This window comes from Sus scrofa, chromosome 14, assembly GCF_054392235.1.
Source record: "Sus scrofa isolate SSC_HxYL_T2T_F1_AM1 chromosome 14, Sscrofa_HxYL_maternal_Yorkshire_Landrace_v2.0, whole genome shotgun sequence".
NCBI classification, from domain to species: domain Eukaryota; kingdom Metazoa; phylum Chordata; class Mammalia; order Artiodactyla; family Suidae; genus Sus; species Sus scrofa.
The window spans coordinates 154,605,099-154,618,888 of record NC_139396.1 but is presented as its reverse complement, the minus strand read 5'-3'; the positions used below and the strand labels follow the sequence as shown (position 1 = coordinate 154,618,888).

Sequence of the window (13,790 nt, the reverse complement as noted above, 5' to 3'; positions counted from 1 at the left end):
TGTGAACTGGGTTAAAAGTTCTCATCACCAGAGTTCCCGTTGTGGTTCAATGGTTAACGAATCCGACTAGGAACCCTGGCCTTGCTCAGTGGATTAAGGATCCGGCGTTGCCGTGAGCTGTGGAGTAGGTCACAGACGGAGCTCAGATCCAGCGTTGCTGTGGCATAGGCCGGCAGCTACAGCTCCGATTAGACCCCTAGCCTGGGAACCTCCATATGCCGGGGGTATGGCCCTAGAAAAAGGCAAAAAGACAAAAAAAAAAAAAAAAAGTCTCATCACCAAGGCTGACCTCCTGACTCACTTCTGTTTATGAGGCAGAAAATCGGATTTAGAGTTTGCCATTTTGAGATCCTAAAGGAAACTTAGATATTATCTCATTCCAAACAGAAGCAAAGTGAAAAACAGCCCTAGACCTATCTGTGGGCACTGACCTGTGACATTAGGCAGAGGGGGCATGTTGCCTTTCTGATGCCCAGTGACCTCACCTGCTCCCCTTACAGAATATTCTCAGGATCTGATAAGTTGATGGCGAGGAAAAAGCTCTCCAGACTGCAGAGAATGCTTCCCCTCCACACCCCCACCCCCGGCTCTTTCAGCTGCTCTTCAACATTTCAACATTTCCAAGGAGATTGTTTTCTTATCTTTTGAAAAACCTTAGCAGTGTGGCCGTGCTGACACCTGTCTTCCCGAGGCCTCATTTCCTCATTTTTACAATGGTTGAAAGGATTTGGCCCATCATAGTTTATAAACTGGCCAGAGCTGTTTCCTTTTGCTCACACAGTGGGTTTTATTTTTAACCGAATGTGTGGCTAACATTTAAAAATAGGAGATTTCAGGAGTTCTCTTGTGATGCAGTGTTGTCACTGCAGAGGCTCTGGTCGCTGCTGTGGTGTAGGTTCGATTCCTGGCCTGGGAACTTCCATGTGTCACAGACAAAGCCAAAAAAAAAAAAAAGAAAAAAAATTTTAAATAGGGAGATTCGAGGAGTTCTGTTGTAGCTCATCTATAACGAACCCGACTAGTATCTATGAGGACGTGGGTTCGATCCCTGGCCTTGCTCAGTGGGTTAAGTATCCGGCATTGCTGCAAGCTGCGACATATGTTGCAGACATGGCTCAGATCCTGAGTTGCTGCAGTTCCTATTCAACCCCTAGCTTGGGAACTTCCATATGCCTTGGGTGTGGCCCTGAAAATAAAATAAATTAATTTTTAAAAAGGGAGATTTTAAATAAAAATCCAGATGTCACCTGCTTAATCTCTCTAGGCATTTGAACTTGTCTTCCCTGGCTAGAGAGTCTAGAAGGGTCTCCAGCTCCAGAATCCTAGAAAATTCTAGATGAGATATTTGGGACATATGTAACTTAAAAATATATATATATATTCCTTGTTTATCTGAAATTCAAATTCAAACTTAATGTCTTGCATTTGATCTGAAAACCCACATGCAGCGATCAGACCACTGATGCAGAGACTCTCACTCCCTCCAGAGAGAGGGAGACTTTCTCCTGAGAGTTATTACCACGTGACAGGATTGACTGAGTGGTTTTAAATTATTCCTTTGCTCTTTTTTCCTAACAAGCCCCAAACGTTGTTTGACATCTGGAGTCACATTTATAGACAACGAGGAAAGCCAGAGTAATGGCTCAATTTGCCCAAAGACACACAGCAAGCGCTACTTCAAGGTTGCAGTATAACCAGAACCTGTTAGCACCCTGCTGTGTAGAAGGCTCAGGATCAGCCAATAAACACGATGACAGAAAACAAAACAAAAACCACAACCTAAAACAAAACAAAACAAACAAAACCCCCCAAATCACTTCGCTTTTCCTCCAGCCTTTTTTTTTTTTTTTTTTTGGATGGAGAGATTTATTATATAACAGTGCTTTCAGTGTTATTAAAAAAAAAAGTATGTGGAATATTCCCTTGTTGAAATTGCAGTCTGGGAGCAAACCAAGAACATTCAGGACCCACAGACGGTGCTGAGGAATGCTGGAATATTCCATGGATACTTGTCATCTGAAGAAAAGGGAGAGGAGGAGTCTGAATTCAAGAATCTGCATGTTACCTTTAAAGCATCTTTGTCGTCATCATCTTCCTGCCTTGTATGTGTAATGCACTTGGATGTTTTTAGCAAAAATATTTATGGATGGGGTTCCCGAGGTAGGTCAGTGGTAACAAACCCAACTAGTATTCAGGAGGATGTGGGTTCGATCCCTGGCCTTGCTCAGTGGGTTAAGGATCCAGCATTGCCTTGAGCAGTGGTTTAGGTCACAGACCAGACGCAGCTTGGATCCCGAGTTGCCATGGCTATGACATAGACTGGCAGGTGCAGCTCCAATTTGACCCCTAGCCTGGGAACCTCCATGTGCCGTGGGTGCGGCCCTAAAAAAACAAAACAACAACAGAGATATTTATTGAGCCCCTTGTATATGCTTCCATGCTGTGCCCTGGATCCTCCAGACAGGCACTAGCCCCTTTGAAAACACAAAATAGAGCCATGAAGAGAAATCCGGAGACTGATCCCAAGTCACACAGAAAGGGACTGAGCACTTGTCCCGTTCCAACGTTTGACTTTACTTCCCCTCACAGGCACTTCCTAGCTCCTTCCCTGCTTTATCTTTTTCTGCTTTTTTTTTTTTTTTTTCTCTCCTTAGCAAGGATCACACTCCCACGCTATATGTTTTACTTATTTATCTTGTTTATTCTCTTCATGTCACACTAAAATGCAACATCCACACCGACAGGGATTTTATCTGTTTTGTCCCTCACTGTATCCTCAGAACAGAAGCGTTTGTTGAAAACAGAAACAGACTCACAGACTTTGAAAGCAAACCTATGGTTACCAAACAGGAAGGGTGGGGGTGGGGGGGGGGAGGGACAAGGGGTTTGGGAATGGCAAAGGCACATTTTGGGTTTGTCTGTTTGTTTTTGTCTTTTGTCTTTTTAGGGCCACATCCTCGGCATATGAAAGTTCCCAGGTTAGGGGTCAAATCAGACCTCTAGCTGCCAGCCTACAGCACAGCCACAGCAACACCAGATCCTTAACCCACTGAGCGAGGCCAGGGATCGAACTCGTATCCTCATGAATCCTAGTCGGGTTCGTTAACCACTGAGCCACGAAGGGAGCTCCAACATTTTGTATATGAAATGGACGATAAGCGGGGAGCACAGGGAGATCTATTCAGTGTTCTCTGAAAACCTATATGGGAATAGATATGTGTATATTATGACTCAATCATTTGCTGTATAGCAGAAATTAACACAACCTTATAAATCAACTATACTTCAATAAAATTACATTTTTTAAAAGAGAAATATTTGTTGAATGATGAATGCCCCCAGCCCCCTTTATGGACAGAGTCAGAATCAGAAGTCAATGGAAGGAGCAATTCCAGAAGTAAACTCCGGTTTTTACTAGAAATCAGAGAGAACAAGAATCAAACAAACACTCTCTGAACCCAGCTTTGTTCCTTTCTTATCCCCTCTAGAAACTGGGTAGCAGAGAGGTAAACACAGCTCTTCCTTAGTTTTCAGTGTAGAAATGGAACCCGTACCCAAAGGGAGTCGGTGGGGTTGCTTTTGTGGCTGGGGATTAGAAGACTGGCCCTCCTGGCTTCCCAAGTACCTGGCCTCAGCCAAGCCAAGAGAAGGGCGATTCTCAGTCATCACACGGGAGGGGCAGGATTAGGTGACTGGCCCAGAGTACAGAGCTGGTGACTGAGTCTCCTCCTGGAGCTAATTCTTGGATCCCAGGGCTGGAACACAATCCTCCTTCAGCAGGAAGCCCAAGGGACTGTCCCTATGTCATGCTTACAGAGGAGCAAGAACAGGATTTCCAAACAGGTCAGTGACCAACCCCAATTCCAGGCCTACAGAGGAAACATACTGAGGGTCAGAGGGGATGATTTTGCCACCAAGATTTTTAGAGAGCAGGACCAGGTCTTTCCTGCCTTGGGCCAGTCAAGCAGCAAAGAAGGGAACCTGGCACTGGATACAGCCTGATGCCACAGAAGACCTAAAGGTCCCCAACAACCCTGTGATCTCTGTGGTCCGGTGAGGTTCCAGCCCCAGTTAGGTCATCTATTAATTAACCCGACCACATGTGACAGGACTGGGATTCTGGCAAGCCCCGCAATTGTGGGGGACACCATGCCTGCTAGTATCCAAATGTGAAAACTCTTGCCCCCTTGTGGCATGAAAACATGAAAAGGAAGATTTTCCTGAAGCCAAGGTGCTTGTCCTGGTCCAGAGCTGGGTAGCTAATTGCCACACTAAAGCAGCGGACATTCTAGAAGGTGAAGGGCTCTTTCCAGATAAAGCTGGAGGAGGATCTGGGATACAAGTCTGTGGGCTGTGGATCCCTGCAGCTCAGACCCCTGCACCTCCCAGGGGTGACTCTAATGCTTGCCAAGCCCTTCAAGTCAAAGGCCACTGGTTTCTTTTCTTTTTTTTTTTTTTTTTTTGCTTTTTTAGGGCTGCAGCTGCAGCATATGGAGGTTCCCAGGCTAGGGGTCTAATCAGAGCTACAGCTGCTGGCCTACACCACAGCCACAGCAACAAGGGATCCGAGCCCCATCTGCGACCTACACCTCAGCTCACGGCAACATCAGATCCTTAACCCACTGAGCAAGGCCAGGGATCGAACCCACATCCCCACGGATCCTCGTCAGGTTCGTTAACCACTGAGCCACAAAGGGAACTCTAGGCCACTGGTTTCTGTTATCCATCTTGCCATTTGTCACAAGTTTGTTTATGTTCAACAAGAACCAGTGCCTCAAGTGTCAGGAAGGCTGGCTGTGTGCCATGCTGAGACCCCCCAGGGAAAGGAAGCAGAAGGCATGGCTCCACCAGTTGACCCTCTGGACTCCAGGAAAGGCAAACAAAAAGCATGGTCTCTGGAGTCCATCTGAGCTGACTAACAATGACCTTGGGCTTCTTACCTTATTTCTCTGAACCTCAACATTTCTTCATCTATAAATTGGCCTTGATATTAATTCCACAGCCTCATCAGAAGTCTTCAATGGACTAATGCATGTATATGCCTGGAATATATTAAAGGCTCCATCAGTATTATCTTGTTTGGCCTAATTCCTCAACCCACCTGAGCAGGTTCACACATTCATTGCCTCTCATCTGGGCAATGGGTAGATTCTAGAAATATCTCACCCGCTGCAGACCTCACACACATCCTGGTGATAGATGTACCCATTGTGGGGGTTTCTGTCGTGGCTCAGCAGTAATCTGACTAGTATCCATGAGGACAGGGGTTCGATCCCTAGCCTCACTCAGTGGGTTAAGGATCCGGCGTTGCCCAAGAGCTGTGGTATAGGTTGCAGACACAGCTCGGACCTGGTGTTGCTGTGGCTGTGGTGTAGGCCGGTGGCTGTAGTTCCAATTAGACCCCTAGCCTGGGAATCTTCATATGCCACAAGTGCAGCCCTAAAAAAAGAAAAAAAAAAAAAAAAGTCTTGAACCTCAGAGGGCAGGGCCCTGTGGACATGGGGTTGAAATAAGAAGGGCCTGATTTAGAAGCACCCAGGATGCCAGTCTTGGGGGACGTGGTGGCTAATTTTATGTTCCCACCTGACTGGGTTAAGGGAGCCCAGATAGCCAGTAAAATATTATTTCTGGATGTGTCTCTGAGGGTGTCTTTGGAAGAGTTCAATGTTTGAATCCATAGATTAAGTAAAGGTCTCCCTGCCCCATGCGGCTGGCCACCACCCAATCTGATCGAGGCCAAAATAAACGAAAAGGTGGGCGGGGGGGGTGGAGCCAGTTCACTGTCTCTATGTGGAGACGTCCAGCTTCTCCTGCCCTCCAATACTGACCCCTGATTCTCAGGCCTCAGGACTCAGACTGAATTACACCAGTGGCTTTCCTGGTCCTCCAGGTTGTAGAGCACAGATAATGGGACTTCTCAGCCTCCATAACTACATAAGACATTTCCTGTAATAAAACACCTCCCTTACCTATTCCTATCTAGCTACGTACCCATCTTTCCATCTATCTATCTATCTACCCATCTGTCTCTCTTCTATGTGTCTGTTTCTCTGGAGATCTCTAACTAACACAGTGGGATTTGCATTTGCCTTCCCAAGTGCACCCCCCTCCCCCCCACCCCACTCCCTTCTGCTGGCCACACACACACACACACACACACACACACACAAATACATAAATAAATTGACCCGGGTAGATTAGAGCAGTATTGCAATGGCTTTTTCACCGATTTCTTTTTCTTTTCTTTCTTTCTTTTTTTTAATCTCAGGGCTGCACTTGCAGCATATGGAAGTTCCCAGGCTAGGGGTCCAATTGGAGCTGTAGCTATAGCCTACATCACAGCCACGCCTGATCCCAGCCGTGTCCGCGACCTACACCACATCTCACGGCAACACAGGATCCATAACCCACTGAGCGGGGCCAGGGATCAAACCTGGGTCCTCATGGATACCAGTCAGGTTCATTACCGCTGAACCACCAAGGGAACTCCTTCTTCACTGTTTTCAATCATCTCCACTCCTTCAAAAACATCTCACTTTCACCCAAAAGCTGGAAGGTACACCCCCAACCTCCCCCCCCCACCCCTCCCCCATTGAAAGACTTAATAGCAGGGCAGCTCTAAAAATAACTTGCCTTCCTCGACCCCCTGGCATGTAAATACATCTTTGTTCCAGGCTGGCATTTAATAACTGTACTTTATGGTGAAACAAAAGCTGTAATCAGAGCCCAACAATGGAAGCTGCAGTCAGCCCTGAACAATACTCAGAATTCCCATGGTGAACCCCCCATCCGCAGCTGTGAGAACCAGAAGTCTCAAGCATGAATTCCATTCACAATTATTCGCCTGGTCCACTGTGGCTTCACATCACGGCCTTCCTGCCTCATCAGTGGGGCTTTCGAGAAGCTGAAAAGGGTTTCCAAGCCTGGGCCCTTGCCGAGAGCAGCCCGTGCAGGTGTGCACACGGGGACTGGCTCTGAGAAGTCTTATTAGAGTCACGTGGTGACAGGGCCAGACTGCCCTGAGGCTGGGCGCTTCAGCAGCCATCTCTGCACCAGCAATTCACGCAAGATTTCCTTCAGACAAAAGAGAGCTTTGCACTGATTTTCTTCTCAAGCCCTGCAGCCTGTGCATTCCAGGATAAGCCCAGCAGCTGCTTCTGCTGCCGGGTTCAAGTCCTAGAACCTCAGAGAGAGAGTCTTTAAGAGGGACTGCTCGGTGGGGCTCAGCCTTGCAGCATGTTAGCATCACTGGGACTGCTTTTAAAAAAAATTTCAGGAGCTCCCATTGTGACTCAGTGGGTTAATAACCTGACTAGCATCCATGAGGATGCAGGTTTGATCCCTGGCCTCACTCAGATGGTTAAGGATCCGGCGTTGCCATGAGCTGTGGTGTAGGTCACAGATGAGGCTCAGATCTCACATTGCTGGGCCTGTGATGTAGGCCGTCAGCTACAGCTCCAATTTGACTCCTAGCCTGGGAACTTCCAAATGCTGCGGGTGCAACCCTAAAAAGAATAAATAAATAAATAAAAATTGTTTTAAAAAGTTCTTAGGACAAGACCCCACTCCAGACAAATCAAATCGGAATCTCTGGATGAGGAATTGACATTGGTATTCTTTCTTTCTTTCTTTCTTTCTTTCTTTCTTTCTTTCTTTCTTTCTTTCTTTCTTTCTTTCTTTCTTTCTTTCCTTCTCTCTCTCTCTCTCTCTCTCTCTCTCTCTCTCTCTCTCTTTCTTTTTTGTCTTTTTAGGGCTGCACCCAGGCTAGGGGTCAAATCAGAGCTGCGGCTGTTGGCCTACACCACAGCCACAGCAACACCAGATCTGAGCCGCATCTGCAACCTACACCACAGCAATATCAGATCCTTAACCCCCTGAGTGAGGCCAGGGATCGAACCCGCATCCTCGTGAATACTAGTTGGATTCCTTACCACTGAGCCACAACAAGAACTCCTCTTTTGTTCTGTTTTGAAGTATAACTTAGGTATAGTGTTATGGGCTGAATGTGTCCCCCCAAAATTATACATTGGTGACTCCACCCCCAGTGTGACTCTATCTGGAGACAGGGCTTTTACACAGGAAACTAAGGTTAAATGAGGTCATAAGGACAGGGCCCTGGTCCAATAGCATCAGTGTCCATATCAAAAAAAAAAAAAAAAAGACACCAGAGAGCTCACCTCCCCAATATATGCAAAGATTCCACGCCAAGATGGCCACCTGCACCTCAGGTAAGAGCCTCCGCCAGGAACAGAATCAGCCAGGACCTTGATCGTGGACTTCCAGCCTCCAGAACGGTGAGAAATAAACTTCTGTTTCAGCCACCCAGTCCATGGCATTTTGTTATAGCAGCCCAAGCTGATTAAGACACATAAAGTCTACAACCCTTTAAGTACAAAGGCCCATAAACTGTATAACCATCACCCAGATCAAGATACATTTCTAGTATCCCAAAAGCCTTCCTATGCCAGCCAGAGGTAACCACTGTTCAATTTCTATCACCATAGATTCGTGTGGCCTGTTCTTGAACCTCGTGTAATTGTAATGACACCCTCTGTGGGGTACGCTTGGGGGTCGACCTTCTTTTACTCGATCTTGTGTTTGTGAGATGAATTGATGTCATCGTGTGTTGCAACAGTTTGAATGTTACATTTTATGAATACAGCACCGCCTACCTACTCTGCTATAGATGGACATCTTGGTTGTTCCTCCTCTTTCTTTTTCCATGTTGCTTCCTCTGTTCAGAATGGCGTTTCCCTCCAGCCCCATCCCACCCTCTGATCTGTCACAAATAAAACCTGTCTAGGCAGAGAGGCAAGAACGGAGACCCCAGGCAAATCTCACTGTCTCTAAGAATCTTCTACTGGGAGTTCCTGTTGTGCCTCACTTGGTTCAGAACCCAACTAGCAGCCATGAGGATGTGAGTTTGACCCCTGGCTTTACTCAGCGGGTTGAGGATCCCGCACTGCCACAAGCTGCAGTGGAGGTCCCAGACGTGGCTCAGATGCCATGTTGCTGTGGCTGTGGTGTAGACAGGCAGCTGCAGCTAAGATTCGACCTCTAGCCCAGGAATTTCCATATGCCGTGGATGTGGCTCTAAAAAGACAAGGAGGAAAAAAAAAAAACACCTTTCTGACCTTTCAGGGAGAAATAGCCTACTGCTCCCCAGTTTGAAATTATAGTGGCGTCTCTGCCAAGGGACTGTGATCTCCTCAAGGGCAGGGACCATGTCTTAATCATCTCTACAGGAGTTCCTGTCGTGGCTCAGTGGTTAACAAACCCAACTAGTATCCATGAGGATGCAGGTTCGATCCCTGGCCTCGCTCAGTGGGTTAAGGATCCAGTGTTGCCGTGAGCCTAGGTGTAGGTCGCAGATTTGGCTTGCATCCTGAGTTGCTGTGGCTGTGGTGTAGGCCAGCAGCTACGGCTCCAATTAGACCCTTAGCTTGGGAACCTCCATATGCTGTGGGTATGGCCCTAAAAAGACACATACGCACAAAAATCATCTCTGCAGCCTCAGCCCCTACCACAGTGCCTGCCCTGGAGATAGGAGAGGCCAAGAAATAATGGCTGGTTTCTAGCAGGCAGGCCCCCTGCCAGGGGCAGATCTGGCTTTGGGAAGGAAGGCCAGCAGAAACTATGAAGTTTCCGGGCCCAGAAAGGACACCTTACAGGAAGTCCAGTGGGATAGACTGGACATGTGAGCTGTGGGGGGCTCACCCCAGGGACCAGCCCCAGGTATCACTCCCAGGCCCCAGGCTTAGCTCTGGCTGCTGAGCCCCTTGTAGGACCTGTGGAGAAGGCTTCAGGAGCCTGGAAGAATGGGCCCTTCTGCAGGGTATCAGTGGGCCCAGCCAGGGGGCTGCTGAGTCCTGGCACGGCCCAGGACTCTGTTTTAGGTCCTGCCACATGGCCCTGATCCCTCAGCCTTGCCACCCCCTTCCAGTGAGGGCATCTGGAGTTACCTAGGAAGCTGGGTTAGAGGGGCTGGGTTAGTGGGATTCACTGGATTTCCTGCTACGGGATTCCTTTTTCTGATTTCTCCCTCATCCTTCACTTATGTCATTTAAATAAGGCCATCGACAAAGTTCTCAATCCAGTGTGGCAACCCAACAGCGCAACCTAGAAAGCTCAGTCTCGGAGTTCCCGTTGTGGCTCAGCGGGTTAAGAACCTGACATAGTATCTGTCAGGATGCAAATTCGATCACTGGCATCGCTCAGTAGGTTAAGAATCCGGTGTTGCCGCAAATTGTGGTATAGGTCGCAGATGCAGCTCAGATCCAGTGTTGCTATGGCTGTGGTGTAGGCCAGCGGCTACAGTTCAGATTCAGCCCCTAGGCTGGGAACCTCCATATGTTGCAGGTGTGGCCGTAAAAAGAAAAAGGGTGAGAGAAAGAAAGGAAAGAAAGGAAGGCAGGAAGGAGGGAGGAGGGAGGGAGGACAGAAAGAAGGAAGGAAGGAAAGAAAGACCAGTCTCCGAATTAACAGCCAGCCATCAATGCATGCTTTTAGTCATTGAAAGATAATCAACGTTGTTTAGAAAATCTGTTTCCACAAAGGCCTCAACAATCACATCTCTGGGATGTAAGCTTTTTGACCTACAATGCTGTCGTAAAGGGATGCTCTTGGTGTCAGACAGACCTGGGTTCAAATCTACCACTTGCGGGCAGTGCAACTAAACCATTCAATTGTGTGTTCTGCGCTTCGGTTTCCTCATCAGCCAAACCATCCCTCTGCTGCACAGTGGCTGTGAGGACAGGCTTAGTGCACAGCAGGTGCTCATGATGGTACCCACCTGGCTAGGGAAAAAGGCCCAAGCCCTCCCCTCCCCAGCCCCATTCCTGGGTTTATCATCTTTATCTCCTAACAACAAACAGGCTTTGCTCTGGAAGCTCTCCTGGTTATCCTGAAATGCCCTCCCCCATTTCATTCTGCTGCCCACATGCCAGACTGTTTGTTTTGGATGCAGGAGGCCTGCCAGGGAGCATCGGGCCTGCCCATGCGGTTCCTTGAAACAAAAGTTGCCTTCTGAGTCATGGCTGCCGGAAGCCGGCACGTCCAACCACCTACACAGGCCTGCCAGAGGTAGGATGCCCTGTAGGCAGCACTGCTGGGGGGTGGGGTGGGTGCTCAGGCAGAGTGACAGGGACAGGGGTGGGGGGAGGTCTGGAGCCAAGGACATGGTATAGGCTTTATCTTGGGGGATACAGAGAAAGCATTGGAAGCCGGAAGCTTTTACATGAGAAAAGGACAAACTCAGGTGTGCAGGTGAGAAAAGTCCTCTGAACTCTTTGGTGAGTCTTTGTGGAAGGGAAGGCCCCACATCTATTCCAGCATCTTCTCCCTCCTTTGCCCAGGGCAGGTCTTCTGCTCAAGCCAACCCCCTACACAGACACGGCACCTCTGCTCCACTGGAGCACTCTCCACCTGGCACGGCTTTGTCCTTGGAGGCCTGGCTTGGTTCTTTCTCCTCCAGAAATCCTTCCCTGCCCCCAGCACCTGTCCATAGCCCCCTTCCCAGAACCCAGGGTTCTTTCCCACACACCCAGTGACCAGAGCCACTCAGCACTTGCTGCCCGGCATGGCTGGTTCCTGAAGCACATGATGCGTGGAAAGAACAAAACCCCCGCAGTCAGAAAAATCCAAGTGTGAGTTCAGTTTCTGTCCTTAGCAACTTGTCATCTTCAGCCTCTCGTTCAACCTCTCTGAGCCACACTGTGCTCACTTGCGCAATAGGACGACACGACGCCTCTCCCAGGACCCGGGTGAGTATCGAGAGACTGTGAAAGTGCTCGGCAAACAGTGACGTTAAACAAAAAGTAGAAAAGGCACGGGCTGTGGAGTCAGGGAGACCCGGGGAGGAACCCTGGCTCCGTCTCGCACTGGTTGACTGTCTCTAGGCAGGTTATGCAGCGGCTCTGGGCTTGCCTTCCTCGTCTGCAGGTGGGGAGCTTAGGGCTTGCCTCCGGGATTAGGGCGAAGATTAAACGTGTTAAGTGGCCGGCACCCTGCCTGGCACATGGCAGACTGACAATGGGTGTTAGTGCCTTGTCCTCCTCACTGCCGAACAACAGTGCTTTGAACACAGTGCCTATGCGTCTGTGGATTGCGGCTGGTTTAGTGACTGACCCACCAAATAAAGGGATGGATGGATGGATGAGTGGACTAGCAGACAAATGTCTAACTGAATAAATGAACAAATCAATGAGCGGATGATCAGAGAGCTCACTAAGATTAAGGAGCAAACGCATGCCTGAATGAATGAACAAGTGGACTGAGTACAGGGCTAAGCGAGTGACTGGGAGGGACACGGCAGTAAATGACGGTTCTCCTTTGGCCCAGAGGCCCACGCTTCCCCCCCCCACCTCCGCCCCCCGCCTTTGTTACCTTGAAGCCTCTCTCTGAGTGGCAGATGCATGCCCCTGCCAGGTAACCAGGGTAACCAGGTTCCTGAAGAAAGCAGCATTTGGCTCCTTGGAAATCCCATCTAAGCCCTATCCTGGTGACAAGGACAAATGCTCTGGGGCTACACCGACTAGAGAAAGTGCCCTCTCTGAGCAGCCAGCGGGCAAGCTCAAGCCAGGTGCTCTCCCAGCTCAGGCCAGGGCTTTGTCCTGGGGGGGTCACAACCTCCTGCTAAGGATGTAGGGGAATCACGTGTTTCCCTAGAGAAGATGCAGCTGGCACAAGCAAGCTAGGGAAGTGGCTTAGAATCCCGAGAAGCGGGATCTGGAGGGAGGTGGGGCCTGGCCCCCGTCCTGCCGATTGTGAGCTTGTGGGTCCAGAGACGGCTCTGTCTGTCACAGCATCACCCTTGGGGCAAAGAACAAAGAGCCATCTGCAAAGGCACCCTGCCTGAGGAGCCCTTCACAGGGCCAGCCTCTTATCACCACACTCTCTGGGCAGCCAGGCAGTGCTTGCCTCTCTGTCAACCCCATTGTAGATAAAGAGCCCCAGAGAGAATAAAAGAATTGCCCAGGGCACAAGAGTTAAGCAGCCGAGAATGAAAACACCCCAAATCTCTCGACACCTTCACCCTTCCCTGCAGACTCTTAGTATAAAGCTGAGACCCACTTTCAGTTAAATTAAGGGTCTCACTAACATCTTGCAAAAATCGGTCAGGTCTGCTAGCTGGCGGGTTACTTAATTGCCTCCTTCTCCTCTTTTTGCATGTCTGTCCCCTTTCGCCTTTTACCACTTCTTTAAGGCAATGAGAAAACGGGCTTTGACATCTCCTCTTCTGTTAACAGACACACAGACCAGGGAGGCAAATGCAAATTACCATGTGGGCCAGACCCTGTTTTAGGTCCAGTTTTAGACTCTGATTTTGTTTGCCTGTTTTTAATTTAATTTAATATTTTATTTTATTTTATTTTTTGTCTTTTTAGAGCCACACCAGCAGCATATGGTAGTTCCCAGGTTAGGGGTCGAACCAGAACTGTAGCTGCTGGTCTACACCACCGCCGCAGCAACATGGGATCCAAGCCACATCTTTGGCTTACACCGCAGCTCATGGCAATGCTGGACCCTTTAAGCCACTGAGCGAGGCCAAGGATTGAACCCTCGAACCCACATCCTCATGATTACTAGTCGGGTTTGTTACTACTGAGCCAGGATGGGAACTCCTAGCCCCTATCTTGCATGTTGTCTTATTCGGAACTTGCAACAGTCCCTTTAGGTATTTCTCCCATTTTACAGATAAGGAACCGGAGCTCGCACATGCAGGCAGTGAAGAGCTGGGACTTGAGGCCTTGTATTTCCTGCTACACCAACCATGTCTATTTTAACGGACA

General features: G+C 48.9%; 1 protein-coding gene across 4 annotated transcripts in view; it reads right to left on the bottom strand.

Annotated features, from left to right (window-relative positions):
- Positions 1 to 12,613, bottom strand: part of PLEKHA1 (pleckstrin homology domain containing A1) — a 69,988-nt gene extending 57,375 nt beyond the window's left edge. For 3 of the 4 annotated variants that reach the window (XR_014827090.1, XM_084995770.1, XM_084995767.1), the window contains exon 1: positions 12,385 to 12,612. The gene's annotated coding sequence lies outside the window, so the exon portion shown is untranslated. Of the gene's footprint in view, positions 1 to 12,384 lie in introns of all 4 variants that reach the window. The other variant, XM_084995777.1, reaches the window with a different exon arrangement.
- Positions 12,614 to 13,790: the final 1,177 nt, after the last annotated feature.